This window comes from Cyprinus carpio, chromosome A6 (assembly GCF_018340385.1).
Source record: "Cyprinus carpio isolate SPL01 chromosome A6, ASM1834038v1, whole genome shotgun sequence".
Lineage (NCBI taxonomy): Eukaryota > Metazoa > Chordata > Actinopteri > Cypriniformes > Cyprinidae > Cyprinus > Cyprinus carpio.
This window is the reverse complement of record NC_056577.1, coordinates 18,770,909-18,787,333: the sequence shown is the minus strand read 5'-3', so window position 1 is coordinate 18,787,333 and position 16,425 is coordinate 18,770,909. Positions and strand designations below refer to the sequence as shown.

The 16,425-nt window shown below is 35.4% G+C and overlaps 1 protein-coding gene across 3 annotated transcripts in view; it reads right to left on the bottom strand.

Moving 5' to 3' along the window:
* Positions 1–16,425, bottom strand: part of LOC122145317 (LIM domain containing preferred translocation partner in lipoma) — an 81,182-nt gene that overhangs the window by 44,113 nt on the left and 20,644 nt on the right. For 2 of the 3 annotated variants that reach the window (XM_042758259.1, XM_042758260.1), the window contains exon 2: positions 4,805–4,851. The exons of the other annotated variant lie outside the window; for it this stretch is intronic. The gene's annotated coding sequence lies outside the window, so the exon portion shown is untranslated. The remainder of the gene's footprint in view (positions 1–4,804; positions 4,852–16,425) is intronic. 3 annotated transcript variants of the gene reach the window in all.

Here is a 16,425-nt window from a genome sequence, read left to right as displayed (position 1 = left end):
CATGACTAAAGTTGAACTACTTAAAAATGATTAGCATTTGGACTGTGTTGTGTACATGGAGACCTACAGCCTCACAAAAACAACAACAACAACAAAACAAATATCCGGCTGTGAGCACAGAGCACTGGTACAGGGTATAGTTGAGTTACTTAAGAAGACCCTGAAGCTCATCTCTCAGATGGCCAGCGAGATGGAATTCCGAGCAGCGGTCAGATCATGCCCTGAAAAACAAACACCACTGGGCATGTGTCAGCTCTCAAACACACGCACACATGAACACGTACAACTGATGCCTCAGTTCTGTTTGAGAAGAACATGTTTCCGACAGTATCGAGGCAGGCTGGGGAAGAAGAACTACTATATCACTTAACATAGGGTCTTTTTGGAAAGTCTATGTAAATTCAAGTGAAAAATAATATTTTAGAAATTTCTAAACTGGAGTAAAGATGGAGTGTCTTTTTAAAAACAAAAATAGAGAATGGCTTGGTGGTTAATACATGTATTTTGACACGTTATACAACCTTGTGCCATTTCTGACCCTGTTCTTCTCACTATTATTTCCTGTCCCTTATCGATAAAGTGTTAAAAAAGGCCAAAAACCAAAGCAAATTCTAACTTCAGCTAGTTTCAACTTGATAACACGCTTAAAACATGCTCCATTAAAAACATTATGTGCTCTGTTTGGGGACTTAACCGTAAATGTTCACTCATGTCAATTATTATTTTGGATTTCTTTTAATTATTTTTTTTTATTAAACATCAAATTAATTCCTAAAGTTAAAATACCAGATACCAGTCACATTTCTTTAAAGTCTATAGGCCTGTTCCCGCAATAACAAATATTGTGAAAATATATACAATGCTGAAAAGTTGATGTGACGAATAAGATTTGCGTTTGATAAACCACTACTTCCTAAGAGATAGGGCCATAGGAAAGGAGCTGTGGATGGCAGAGGAGGAGGAGGAGGAGGAGGAGGAGGAGGAGGAGGAGGAGGAGGAGGAGGGAGGAGGAAAGGAGGAAGAGACGCACTTAAAGACAAGAAGAAGGAGAAGAAGAAGAAGAAGAAGAAGAAGAAGAAGAAGAAGAAGAAGAAGAAGAAGAAGAAGAAGAAGAAGAAGAAGAAGAGACATACAGCCAAGTATGGTGACCCATACTCAGAATTCGTGCTCTGCATTTAACCCATCCATAGTGCACACACACAGCAGTGAAAACACACACCGTGAACACACACCCGGAGTAGTGGGCAGCTCGAGACTCGAACCCACAACCTTAGTGTTAGGAGTCAAACTCTCTAACCATTAGGCCACAACTTCCCCCTGAAGTGATGCAACTGGTGCCACAGATCACATGACAAAGCCAACATGGTGGATGAAATACATTGGGATTACATTCATACTATATAGAACACACTTTTTAATGACTGTAAAATGTATTCCTCATTAAATGTATGTACTGTAGTACCTATTCAGAATGTGATTTGATTTCAGATGCACCTTTAGACTTTGTGATATTCACAAAATAAAAAAAATGAATGTTAAATTACAGTGAATAGCACAGGAAGAATCGAGAACCGGCTCTCCTGTCTCTGTACTCTTGTACAAACTGAAGTCCATCATTCTACAGTGAGGAAGATTATTCACAAGTGGAAGACATTCAAGACAGACACCAATCTTCCCAGGAAATTCACCCCATGGTTAGACCATAGAATACTCTGAGTAATTGCAGACAACCCAATAACTACACCTCAGACTCTACAGGCCTCTTAATATGTAAAACAATAACGTTTATGACAGTATAATTAGAAAAAGACCAGGTAAGTATGGCATGTTTGGAAGGGTTGCCAAAGTAAGCTCTTCTCTCTAAAAAGAACATGGCAGGATAGTGCAGGTTTAAAAAGTTGCATCTGAACAAACTATAAGACTTCTAGAACAATGTCCTTTGAACAGACGAGACCAAAGTGGAGATGTCTGGCCATAATGCACAGCGCAATGTTTGATGAAAGCCAAAAGAGCATAACAGCACAAACACCTCATACCAAAAATCTAGCATGCTGGTGGAGGGCTGATGATTTTAGGCTTGTTTTGTAGCCACAGGACCTGGGCACCTCACAGTCATCGAGTCGAGCATGAACTCCTCTGTATATCAAAGTATTCTAGAGTCAAATGTGATGCCATCCACCCGACAGCTAAAGCTGGGCCACAACTGGGTAATGCGACAGGACAATGATCCCAAGCACACCAGCAAATCTACAACAGAACGACTGAAAAAGAAAAGAATCAAGGTGTTGCAACAGCCCAAAGTCCAGACCTCATCCTGTCTGAAATGCTGTGGTGAGAGCTGTGTATAAACAAATGCCCACAAACCTCAATAAACTGGAGCAACGTTGTCAAGCAGAGTGGACCAAAATACCTCCAGAATGATGTGAGAAACTGATGAAGTCATACAGAAAATGATTACTTCAAGTAACTGCTGCTAAAAGTGGATCTACAAGCAAGAATCACAGGGTGTCCTTAGTTTGTCACCCACGGATTTAACATATTGGCTTTAATTTTCTGAAATAAATTATGACACGGTGTTGTTGTTCATCTAAGGTTTTATTTTCCAAATTGTAGGACCTGCAAGGACCAGATGATTTTTATTCTGTCCTGATTTGGAAAACCATTGAATTCTATAAGATGTCCTTTCTTTTTCACATGTCTATATACTGGGGACTCAGGAAACCTAAACATAACTACACAAGACACAGGAGTGGAGAGCATAGTTTGATTGAATGAATCAGAAAAGAGGTTTGTGAGGAGATGTACAGTGGGGAGATAATTTGTGCGAGTGGCACTATGAGCTGACAAACGCACACTCACACACACACACACACACACACACACACACACACACACACACACACACACATACTTAGCGTGGCACTAGCTCCCCTCCTGAGGCAATCATTACAGGGATTTGTTCTGCTTGCACTTATAGTTTTAGCAGATCAACCGGAGAAGCATGCGCTAAAACCCATTATTAGTTCTAAGGGCAACGTCTTAGTTTCGGGTGGAGATGGGGGTGGATTGTCCGCACTGCTGCCTGTTTGAAACATGGCTCTTAAAGAAGCATCCATGACTGTGAACAACATTCCCCGGAGATGAATGAGAAAATCAATTAAGAGATGAGGAAGCATTTAGTGCTATCAGTACATGCAAAAACAAATTCATTTAGTGTAATGGAGGCGCCTGCCCTCAGAGATCTCACTGTGACTGTGAAATAACTGGCATTCGTTTCATAACATCATAACATTCATATGAAACACATCTATCTTACAATGAGAGAATCATAATAGACATGAGTCTTCATGCAAATCTAAAATTAACTTAAAGGCTCCGCTTCAAAACCTAGTGAACTGCCTACAGAGAAAGCCTAGATTAAAAATCTGTCCTTATCTAGAGCAAACAGAGAAAAAGGGCTATGGAGTTCCCTTTTGCCAAAAACCGCAACACCCATAATGCACTTTTGATTTTGGCACCACCCATCTGTTGACTGTCCATTAGCAGATATATAAAAATGTGAATGTTTGATTTGTAGTTTAAAAGCCCTGAACCTGTCAAAAACCAGACGGATGGCCCAAAATGATGCGTTTTACATCATCTGTCAAACCTTTGCTGACAAAAATATACGGATATCTAGGTAACATGGAAAAGAGTATAAAGCTGGTTGAAATTCAGCAAACCTATCCTTTAAATACAGAGGTAGTTATAAACTAGCTAGCAGTTACTAAGCCACAAGTGTGGACTTCACATTCAAATTTAAGACTTTACGAATAGCTAATGCAACCCTACTTACAGTAGGTGGTTGGACAGGACGGGGTAAAACTGAGACAGATTAATAATGTCAGGCAAAATATTTGCATAATGTACACAAATCATTCAATAAGAAAAAAAAATGTTCATGAAGAAAATAAATTTTGACGTCAAATGGGCATTAAAGCCATTTCCACTTAACATTCCTCTTTACGTGTGGTAAATTTCATGCATTTCCACTTCTCAAGATCTGAAGAAGGCTGCACAGTGTGTCAGATGAAGCCTGCCCTGGGAACATTCATGTCAGCCAATTGGATATTGCTTCCTTTGAGTGAAGTGGAAGGGGCAATTGGGTGGCGATCTGCAAGTATGTGATTATGTAACTAAATGCATCTGTTCTGCTGTTTTTTGATCTATTGGGCTAATTGAGCAAAAGAGAGTCTGTTTCATGAAGGAAAAAGCAATGAGATGGGAACTAGGCCATGCATCAAAGAAATGACATTGTGTCCTGCCACTGGCCTCTCTGACACTCAGGTCAGCTTATGTAAGTTACCTCCTCTCTCTCTCTCTCGCTCTCTCTCACTCTGTCTGTCTTTACGTCAGGAGTACGCTGAGGTAGCTTTTAGTGTACAGAATGTAAAGCAGCCAAAAGTTACATAAAGAGCAAAATGACCTGATAAGCCCAGTTCATTCCACTTTTAAACCTCAGATAGAAAAAAAAAAGCACAGGACTGGAGACAACTACACTTAAAAAACGACTTACTCTTACACTTGGTTACTATTCTACTTCTTAAGAATGGTTAGCCCCGCCCACTGGGAAATCTCATTGGTCTAAAATCCTGTTTCTTACAACAACCTATTAAATGTCAGAGATGTTCTGATTGGCTGTTGCTCAGACATTTCATGCAGCATTTGATAAACTGGTGCAGACAGGTTAAATTTTATGAAGTAAGACTAATTAGAAAAAATAGGAATGATAGGAAAGCAAAAAAATGAAGTATGCAATATTTACCTGATTATTTTTCAGGAGCAGAAACAAATTACCAGAAGATCACAGACCTGAACGAGAAAGGAGGAGGAAGATGTATGAGGACATCTCGGTGACAAAGGGACAATAATGAAATCGAGCATCGTCCTATAGCAAATAAATAAATAACATTTAAAATATTTTAAATAAAACCATATATTTAAACCACATGTATTACTAGTTCATTGTAAAGTAATTTATTAACTAACAACAAATTCATATATTTGCCAGACCAATATGACCTTTGAATGAACCATGAAGGTAAAAAAAAAAAGTTGATTTAAAAAATAAATTGTGAAAAACCATCTCAGCACGTACAATATACTGTTTTCCTTCATACATTCATAGAAATGTTTTTATAAAACAATACAAAAACGATAATGTCCATAATTACAATATTATTTGTCAAGCACTCAATTGTACTTATAGGGTGGCTGATTATTATTATTATTAGCTTATTTAATGGAAATAATAAGCTAATTGTATTTCACAGTAACAATATATATCATAACATAGTTGTTTTTGTTATTTCATTTGATCTTTTTTTATTAAAAAATAAAAACAAAAATGCAAACAACAGGACACACACACAAAGATGACAAAGACAGTAACAAAAATGAAATACTGTAATACAGCAACTGAATAATCAAAAGGACTGTAACCGCCTTCACTATATGAATTAAATATAAATCTCTTATTAAAGCTACTAAAGTTATTCAGTCAAGAGAAGTGTGTTCCTTTTTTTTTTTGTTGTTTGACTAACATTAATAGCATAGAACCAGGTATATTAGGTTGATACTACTTTAAGATCTAATGCACAGATCTAATATGCTGAGACAAATTAGATTTTCTCCCAGTTGTTTACGTTCACTTAAGACGTAACCCACTGGTCTCTGAGAAGCAGCTTTCTGGGTGTGCTTCAATCGTCGACAGCAAGAGTATTAAGTACAGTACTTTTTCATGGTTTATTGCTATTAATAAAGTTTTTAACATCAAGTATGTTCTAGGCTTTATTTTCTTATGCATATTTATTTTCAACATGTCAAAAATTTAGCAGTCCTGTGCTACACTTACACACTGCAATATAGACAAAATTAGCAAAAAACATTATTAAAAGCCACAATATAAATACTGTCATACCACCCAGACCTCCAAAATGTCTAGGTCGTTGAGCTCTGGAATGATATCGAGTGAATATACACAATATAGTTGTGAATAGAAAAACTTGACTTAAAAGGAAAGAAAAACAAACAAAAGTAAAAGTTCCAAAATGCTAATTATGAGGTTCCACTTGTCTGTTTGAGGAACGTGATGCCTCCAGCATCCTATTTGCATGCACAGGTAGGAGGTGGGGGGTCTGTTTCCTCTCCAAGGGCCTACAGATGCACTCCTACCCACATAGTGTCTCTTTTGTTCTCTGATAAACTGACACTGCCAGTTCCCCCACGTTGCCAAGACATGAGGAAGACCGCCGGGAAAAAGAAGTAGGAGCAGCGCTACTACATGTGATTGGTATCACTTCTGACTGACTCTCTTCATGTTTTATCTGCAATGTCTCTCCACAGGCATTATTATCAAAGCTATGAGGGTGCTAAGACAAAAAAAAAAATCTCATTGTGTTCAGTCAGCCATCCATATCATTGAAGAAGTTGTATCCTGCCAGATAAGCCAGCAGTCTAAATGCTCATCAGCCATAAGAAATTTTTTTTCTTATTTACTGTACATATAAGGTTACAACCAGTGTTGGGTAAATTACTCATAAAAGTAATCCACTACAAATTACTAATTACGTCTTTAAAATTGTAATTTGATTGCATTACTGATTACTGCATTTAAAAAGTAATCAAATTACTAATTACTTTACTTTCAAGTTACTTTCAAGTTTACTTTACTTTTCAAGTTATCAAACCTAAAAAAATACACTACAAAGAGAAACTCATAGCTCTTTCATTAATTTAATATTGACTGAAAAATTACATACAATAAGTATTATTTGTATACACTCCCAATATCAACAAAACTTTTTTTTAAATTAAGACATCAAATAGGGTGTGCTTTCTGCATTCTCAGTCTCCGTGAATATCTTCCTGAAACGAGTCACTAAAATGAATGAAAATGACATGAGAAATACAGTATATCTAAAGAAAGCTAGAAGTGTCTATTATTAAATGAAGAAAGACATGCCGAAAACAAATATTCTTTGATAAAATAATACCTACGAAACCAACGCGAGCTACAGTACAGTCTTTTCCGTCTGAGCTCACCTATAAAAAAAAATAATGTGATCATGCCCACGCACATCGCGCACTATAAGATAATCATCCACGCGAAATGTCATCACCTCCGTAAACAAAGAAAGATTTGAGTCCATCTCGGCTACTTTTTGTTTTCGGAAGACGCGATGTGAGGAATACAGTTTTAATTGTGATACCGACGTGGCTTAATCCAGTGGATGATCTCATTCTGACAAGTCATTTTTTATTAATTTTTTTTTACTTATATTAGTGTTACTGTGACATAAACTTGTACACATTCACTTGTTGAACTTTTCCCAAACTATAATGCTAAAATATGTTGAGTGCAACATTTTGAAATATGCGACCTTTCATTTCATCTAAATGTTGTAGGACTCATCTGCATTTTACCTGTCATTCTCCAGTGATTTATTAAATGGCATACTGACGTGCAAAACATGATTCTTACTTCATATTTTTTAACACTGCATTTGTAATTTAAGTAATGTGACATTATTGGCATTAGTGACTGTAATCAAATTACATAAATTTAAAGGGGTCATATGATGCGATTTCAAATTTTCCTTTCTCTTCGGAGTGTTACAAGCTCTTGGTGAATAAAGAAGATCTGTGAAGTTGCAAAGACTAAAGTGTCAAATCCAAAGAGATATTCTTCATAAAAGTTGAGACTCGTCCACGCCCCCCTGAAACGGCTCATTCTAACACGCCCCCACATCTCTACGTCAGTATGTGGGAAGATTTGCAAAACGCCGCCCAGATATTCACGCAAAGAAGAAGGCGTACCTTTTATTCTCGTTGTAGTATTGTTGTTGCCGCCACCACGTCGTATAGACGCTGTTGTGTTTCACTGTGAAAGCGAAACTACTTTGTTCGGCCTTCCAAAAGAGTACGATATCCGCTTCGTCATGCCTAGAGAGCTAATCCGTGCTTGTCGCTGTGGAAATACATCAACTTTGCACTGTGGATTGCTGAATCGGCTTTCACCGTGGACAAAGCTGGCGTCCAGCCTGGGGTCGTCACATGTTGGTTGCTGCAAGACCAAGGTACACTCCTTCATAGAATCCACCTCAAGCCCCTCGCCTCTTCTCACTCAAGCCGGCCGCAGCTCAACTCTGGGCTCTTGTGTCTTCTGATTAATGGAGGCGGTGTGTGTGTTTGTTCCTTTGAGAAAGCGAAACTACTTTGTTTTTGCCTTCCAAAAGAAAATACGACTAGAAATCATGTTTATATCACGTTTATAATGGGGTTTTATGTTTTTGTCTCGTCGCTCTGGCCGGACAAGTCATCACAATATGTTAAGATGCGTAACATTTCCGTCTCACGCTTGAGGCATTCAGCCAATCACAAAGCGCTGGATAGCTGGCTAATCACTGCACACCTCGCTTTTCAGAGCGATGAGCCTTGTTAAAATCGATGTGTTTCAGAAGGCGGGGCACAGAGGAGAAACCAACAATAATGTACATTGTGGAAAATAATGTGTTTTTTTTTAAACCTTATACCACATAAAAATTGCATTACACCAAATACACAAAATAATGTTCTTTTTAGCAGCATCATATGACCCGTTTTAAAAGGTAAAGGCATTACTTTACTGCATTACCACCAGGAAAAGTTAATTAGATTACAGTAACGTGTACTGTGTAATGCATTATACCCAACTGGTTACAACAAAAACCTATTTCATGGCCATCCAGGAACTACCAGTACAATGAATGCACTATAGAGAAAACTATTTTACAAACAGTGAAATACTCTTTGTCTTTTAAAATAAAGCATATTATTCTAAATATTTTAAAGTGATTCCTCAAAGTATAAGTGTATCCTGAAGTGTTATGTTAATATCACTGATATCCTAATAAAGTTTTTGTTAGTATTTGAATTAGATTGTATTTGTATATTTTCTGTTTGTGAATGTATATTTTATTATTTGTATTTTTTAAATTGTCTATATGTTTTTTATTAGGATTTAGTTTTGTAGTTTATAACTATTTGATACTTAAACTGAAAGAAAATAAATGTTGCTGTGGCAACAAGAAGAAAAAAATATAAAATAAGATTAAGGTAATTATATTTTATTTCTGTTGAAGTTTGTTCATTATTAGTTAAAGTCTTACTTCAAGTTATGAAAATATTTTTTTATGGTTTAGTTTTAGTTAACGATAACAAGCCTGATTCTGAATAAAGGTTTCATTGTCTCATTAAGAAAACATTTTTTGGCTCCTACGGCATATTTTGCAATTAAACCAAGGAAAACAAAATCAGCCCATGACACTTTTGCCTCAAAACCCCATTTTTCAAGCAGCGCAGGAGAAAAGCATCATGTGATTTTTAGACTCTCCAGCAAACAAGCAGTGAAATACGGCTCAAAACAATCTAGTTGAAAGCTGGCAAAGTTTCTGTGCCTTTGGAATGACTACACCAATAAATGAAAACAGACTCATAAATTCTTCATGGCCATGGCCATACAGTCAATCCATAACTGAGGAAAAATCTGTTGCATTCACCTCTGTGTGAGGATTCTCTCTTATGTAATTGGCAAAAAATTAATTCTTCTTCTTCTTTGAACATTATGAAAGCCTCTTTTTGAAAAATATGTTGACCTATTGTATTGGGGAAAAACTGTCATTATTTATTCACCCTCATGTCGTTCCAAAACTGTATGACTTTCTTTCCTCCATGAAAAACAAAGCTTGAAATATATTCAAAAAATATCCTGGCCACTCTCTTTTTTCTATATAATGAAAGTGAATGGGATCTGGAATTGGCAGGGGCCAAAAACACAAAAATGCTTGACTAATCCTTTTTTTTCATCCAGATCTTTTCCGAACCGATCCCAAAACAAACTCACTGACTCAACTTGTGACTAGATCGTTGAAAATAATGATTCAATAATAGTGAGGAACCAAAATTAAACAATAGTTTCATAAGTCATGTTTGTAACACTATAAATGCCGTAAAATGTTGACAAAGTTTCCCAGCTACTCTTTGTAATGTAATTTAATGTTTACAAATTATGACACTTTTTTTCTGCTTTACACCAACTACACCACTTAATTTTACGTTCTATTAGGTTTTAATATAAACGTTTAATAAAAATGAATGGTTGAGCCATTCCCTACTTCAACTTCCTATTATTTCCAGTTAGCCTCTTTTGTAGTGGTCGACTGATATATCACCAAGGCCGATATATCGGCTGATATTTGGCATTTTTTTCAATATCGGCATCGGCCGATAAGTTTTTGTGCTGCAATGTGTTCGAGGCGGGCTTTTTTTAGTTTGACGGGTGCTGAGAAAGGCAGCTCCAGAGCACACAGCGCTCACATCTCAAATTTCCCTCTTGTTTTGCTGTCGTAATTCAGTTCTGCCTACTACAGATAGAAGTCTGTCTACTAATCAGATAGAACTGTTTGAACAAATTAATTAAAAGGTATTAAACAGTATTATAACAATTGCTTTTATATTATTAGTAACAGAAAGGCAAACATAATACTTTCTTGTTTGCCATCAGCATTCAGCAAATACGCATATCATTTAAACAAACCTTTAAATGACTAATGAAAATTTCACAAATCTTGCAGACTTAGTCGAATCCAGCTGTGAGATCTTGTGAAGTGTGCATCTGTGTATTGCCTGATCGCGTGTGCTCTGCGTGACAGTCGATCCGTGTGAATTGAATACCGACAGGAAGAGAGAGATCAGCTTCACTGGGACGCGTGATCAACTTTACTGAGTTGTACTGAGTACTCTGTTGGTTTACAGTGTTTACTGTTCTTTTTTTTTATATATATTTATAAATATTTCTTTATTTGTGAAAATACTTTAATAGAATTATTAGACTCAGGAAGTTTGTCATCTAAAGTATAAGTTATGTTTAGTTTACACATTATTTTTTAATATAATTCATTTTCATATTATTTCAAGTCTTCTCAAAACATTAATTAAAATAATAAAAATAAAAATTTTGTGTAATATATATATATATAATATATAGATATATATATATATTATATATATATATATATATAATATAGGATATATATATCGGCTACAATATAATATCGGCACCATAAACGGCCACACTGCCTCTCTAAAATTTCGGCAGCAGCATCGGCAGTCAAAAAACCAAATATCGGTCATCACCACTATTCTTTTGTGTCTCAATGCCTGATAAAAAATACATTTAGGTGAATTCACCTTGCCTGGCCTTTTAACTCTGTGTTGTGGAGAACAGAAATAACCGTTGACTTCAATTTGAACATAAAACACTTATATATATATATTTATATATATATATATTATATAGATATATATATATATATATTATATATATAAGATATATATAATATATAGGGAATGTATGTATCTGTTATCTCGGGTCCAATGACATGATGCACATTTTTGTCCCAATCTGTAATTTTTTTTCCAAAATACATTAAAAGCATTAATGTAAATTTACAAAATTATTTTTTATTATAACAGAAAAAAACTATTCCGTTACCATAATGAACAAATAAGAATACTATTCTTGAAAAGAAAACCTTAAGTACAACAATCTTTTATTATTATTATTTCTCAGAAAAAAGTCACATAGTGACCCACAAACATGCTGAAATATGCAAACAAAACTTAAATAGGACATTATATCATAAACAGGGCTGTTCGTTGAAGTCAATAATTCTAAATAAAACCTTTTTATGACAAGGAAAGGTTAAAGGAAGGCTGAAAAAAACTTTTTCAATTTTTTAAATTTATGAATAATTATTGATATTCATAAAAAAATAGAATTTTTACTTTGAAAAAAAATTAAATTGTGATTATATATTCATATAGAGATATATATATTATATAGATTATAATAGCTATATATATATATATATATCTATATATAGATTATATATATTTTTTTTTTTTTTTTTTTTTTTTTTTTTTTTTAATTATTAAATTGTGCACACCCACATTTATTCAACATTTTTACAACAATATTTCATTTTTTTCTACATTTTTCACACTCTTTATTGTAGACATTCTTATTTGTCATTAACCCATCTAATGCTGGCTTTATGCTGTCAAGACGATGACCATGAGAAACAGGCCATTCTGAATCCTAAGCACGAGGAAAGCAAGCAAGCAGCCAAATTTGTGATAAAGTGAGGCGAGAAACAATCCAAAATACTGACTTTTGCATTTTCATCTAAGGAGCCCTAAATTATTCCTGCGCTCACATTACTTCGTCCTTCTCATTCTTTGTCTCATTACCTACTCTGTAATTCTCAGTCGCATTCCCCATAATTTTGCCTACATGTTTTTGTGACTCTTCTATGTCTTCCCATTCTTTTCTCTCTGCTTTCCGGACATTTCTTTGTTTCCAGGGAATATTCTACTCGCCAAACCAGTTAGACAGGCGTATGTTAAGTTGTGAATGATTGATGTGCCATTCCTTGTCTTGGCCGCGGTCTCTCGTCTTAAATCATTTATACGAACATTTAACGATATTTCCTTTGAAGTCAAAGGCCTTCAGCAGATGCATGCTTTTATTTAGACTATTGGTTTAGCACTGATGCACTGTGTCTAAATCATTAAAACTTTGCTTATTATAAGCGCAATACAAGCAGTCCGGATTTACTCTCTGTCAGAAGTACGAGCTTACTGCCTACAGGGAGTTACACTTGTTTTGTATTATATTCTCCAAAGTAGGCTGCTTTAGCACTGCCTTAACAATAACCACACAGATGTGAACACCCTAAGGAATTGCTTGGCTGAGATCTATTCCCAGAGTAGGTGGGTGTGTGTGTTGTGTTTTTTAGAGATTGGGGACTAACTGTACAGTGTTATACCATGGGGCAAGACTTTCTATGTAGTCCACCACTGATCTCAGAAAGCGACTGGTGTGTATAATGCAATTTATCAAATCAGCATCTGTCATCCTTATAGGACAGTCTGACACGATGCAAATTCACTCCACACCATCCAATAAAACATCCTATCAGCCTCAGCCATTAACATGATGGACTGCCCTCCGGTAAGCAGGATTGTGGATCACAACAGGAACTTTCATAAAATGCTAAAACAGCTGGACAAACTCATAATTCTAATTTTTGAGGTTATTTTTTTGGCTTGCATGTTCCCCGCCCACCTGTCCAATCCTAGTTTAAGAGCATGCAGGAATGTGCATAATGCAAGGAATTTAAATTTTCAGGTTTTTTTTTTCTTTTCATTTTCAGCTACTAGAAACTTTCCTTCCATATTTGGACCGACAGCACAAGAATTTGAAAATCCAGCCCTCTTTCAGTGTCTCTGCCTTCTATGTCAACGAAGTATTTAACAAAAGAGTACCATCCCTCTCAAGCTGCCATATAAGACTCTGAAAAAAATAATAAAGCAAAACAACAACAACAAAAAAATAACGAAAACTTCTAAAGGACAGTAAAAAATTCACTGACACATACTAAACTCGTTTGTCTATATTTGCATGATTAAATGTTACTTTATACACACAAAAAAAAAAAAAAAAAAAACAAAAATTTTTTAATAATTAGTTCAAAAATTTCAGTAAAATAGCAACGATGCATATAAATCAATAAAATAGTGACAGCAAAAATATTTATGATTTCTATTTTAATTAAATGCAGTTCTTCCCTAAAAAAAAGATCATCAGCCGCATACAGTAACACACTTGTTCCAGTATAACTCATTTAAATGGCTTGATGAAGCTGAACTAAATCACCTAATATGACAACAGCCCTCACGGCTTCAGTCTGATGACTAGTGTTCGTCATCAGCACCACAAAAGCAGCGCAAGAGCATTAAAGAGATTATAAACATGAAACCCCAGGCTTGTACATGTGATTTTTGTTAATTTAACATGTGGGGTAAACTGATTAAGAATGCAGCAATATAAAAATTCTGGTCAATTTTGATCGGTATTGTTTGGTTTACTGATTATTTTATTAAAATTCTATAAAGTTTTGCCAAAATAAAAAAATAAAAACATGAAGATGCTAAAAAATACAAATCACTTATTCAACAAAATACAAGAAAAGCAAATGTCTCAAAAATGGGTGGTAGTTTTTGAGATTTTTCAATTGATATGTTAACAGTATAAATCTGGAATATTAGTAAAGCAATACTGATCAGTTCTAGCTTGTTTTTTTTTTGGCACAAATTGGCTATAAAAATTGTACTGTAATTATTTTTGTCATATATGATGATTTTAACAGCAATATTAGATTTAATTTATATAAAACATCACATATTGCGGTTGTAGAAGACCTCTTTAAGGTCTGTATTATTATTTATTTTAAAAGTTACCAATTTTTATGTTTACATTTAATTTAATTTAATTATTAGCTTTATATCACCTTACAAACCCCGAAAGGTTTGCAACCCTCCGTTTGGAAAACCCTGGCATAGACCACATAGATGCAACTACTAATCTATCATAGCCATCAGTTTTTCTTCAGTTTGCATAAAATGGGCAGCATTAAACAGACCAAATAAATGCACCTTTTGGTTTAGAAACAGCTTCTGTGTTGCCGTTGCAGTGCAAAGACGGTTTTATTTAAAGCTGCTTATGTTAACATCGTTTGACCCTAACATTCCAGCTTGGCCAGTAGTCCCAAAAGTCCCATATCCAGATGATTTTGAGCGAGGGTTGCCACTGTTTCAGTACATAGGAGATGCGAATGCTTTAACCCAAAAAGAAAACACCACCATGAGTCATCGATGTTTGTCCAACAGGGAAACCAAATGCACGTGTTCAGTACAATCCAGGCTTTTATCCTTTTAGCTGCTATATGCTACAAATAAATCTAACTCTGACCCACCCAACACAACTCTCCTTTCAATGGCATCACTGTGCTTTCAGCCCTTTTTTTAAACCCTTAGCACACTAATGCCGCAGGACAATGCATTAAACCCTTAGTTTGACCTTTTTTTATTGTTTGTTTTCATTCTAACACTCTTTTTTCCATTATCCTGAATAGGATGATGATATAACTTAAACCATAATGAGCAATTGACCAGTTTTGAGGCCTAGGCTGGATATTTCTATATATAGCATTAAGGGCAGTGATCTAGGAAGCCCTGGTCCCAAACAACATCCCTGCCGAGCTGCAGGACTGCTGTAATCTCATCCTCTCGCATCTCTTTCTAGCCAAAAATTTAGAACAGAGCAGGCAAACACACCAGGAAAAAGGTTTTAACTGCTGAGCTCTTTGGATTCAGTATGATCCTTCTTAGCTCTCTCTGGAATACCTCGGATCATCCCAATCTTTCCAATGATGCGTCAGTTAGGAGTTCTTTGAAAATATAAAACTCTATCCATGAGAATTTGTATTTTTGGTGTGCTTAATCCTGTTTGTCAGGGTTTAGGCTTATAATGGCACAGAACAGCCATGGCCCCTAATATAGCTGATAATACAGTCTTCTATTTCTGCCCATGTTTGGCGACTGGGGCTACACTGGGAAACTTCTCTGGGGTGCCACATGACTGACTCAACTGCCTCAGTATGACCAAGCACAGAAATTAGAAACAAAATACATGAACATGCAAACTAAGCTAAAAATCCATGAAGTTTCTGAATACAGATAATGTTACTTCAATATAATACATTAAAGGGACAGTCATGTACAATGACAGTAAATGGTGACCAGGGGCTGTAAAAAAAAAAAAAAAAAAAAAAATCCAAATCTTCTGATGTCATTTGAGAGTTTTGGACGATGAATAGACCTAATTGTACACTTGTATTCCCCTATGGCATACCCCACATTTGCACAGATTCAAATGGTGCATGAAAATGTGGCAATTTACTGTATATTTCTTACATTTCACTCAAGTTATTGTATGGTGTGTAAGACTTGAAATATAGTGTATCATTTTCATGGTGATTTAGCCTTTAGTCTCCATGTACTTTAACTGAAAAGAGCAGCATGGACATTCTATTAAACCTTCCTTTTTGCGGAAGAAATAAAGTCAGTTGTGTTTGGAATGATATGAGCCTGAGTAAATGATGGCACAATGTTCATTTTGGGGTAAAATATGCCGGGAAGTGAACAGAAGGAAATTAAAATGTAAGATGCAGTACAATAATATAACATTGTGATATTACTTAAAATCAGACTGTAATGTATTTATGTTCCAATTAATAAATAAATTATATTTGCAATGGAATATTTCCATTAATTAAACACAACAGTGATTCCCTGAATTTGCTGCGAAAAAACAAAACAAAACAAAACAAAACGGTGTTCAGCTAAATAAATGCCCATTAGACTAAATAAGTTCTAATTCACAGTCAGGCTCTTAATGCATTATAATGATTTTAAAAACAACAACGACTGAACATGACTGAA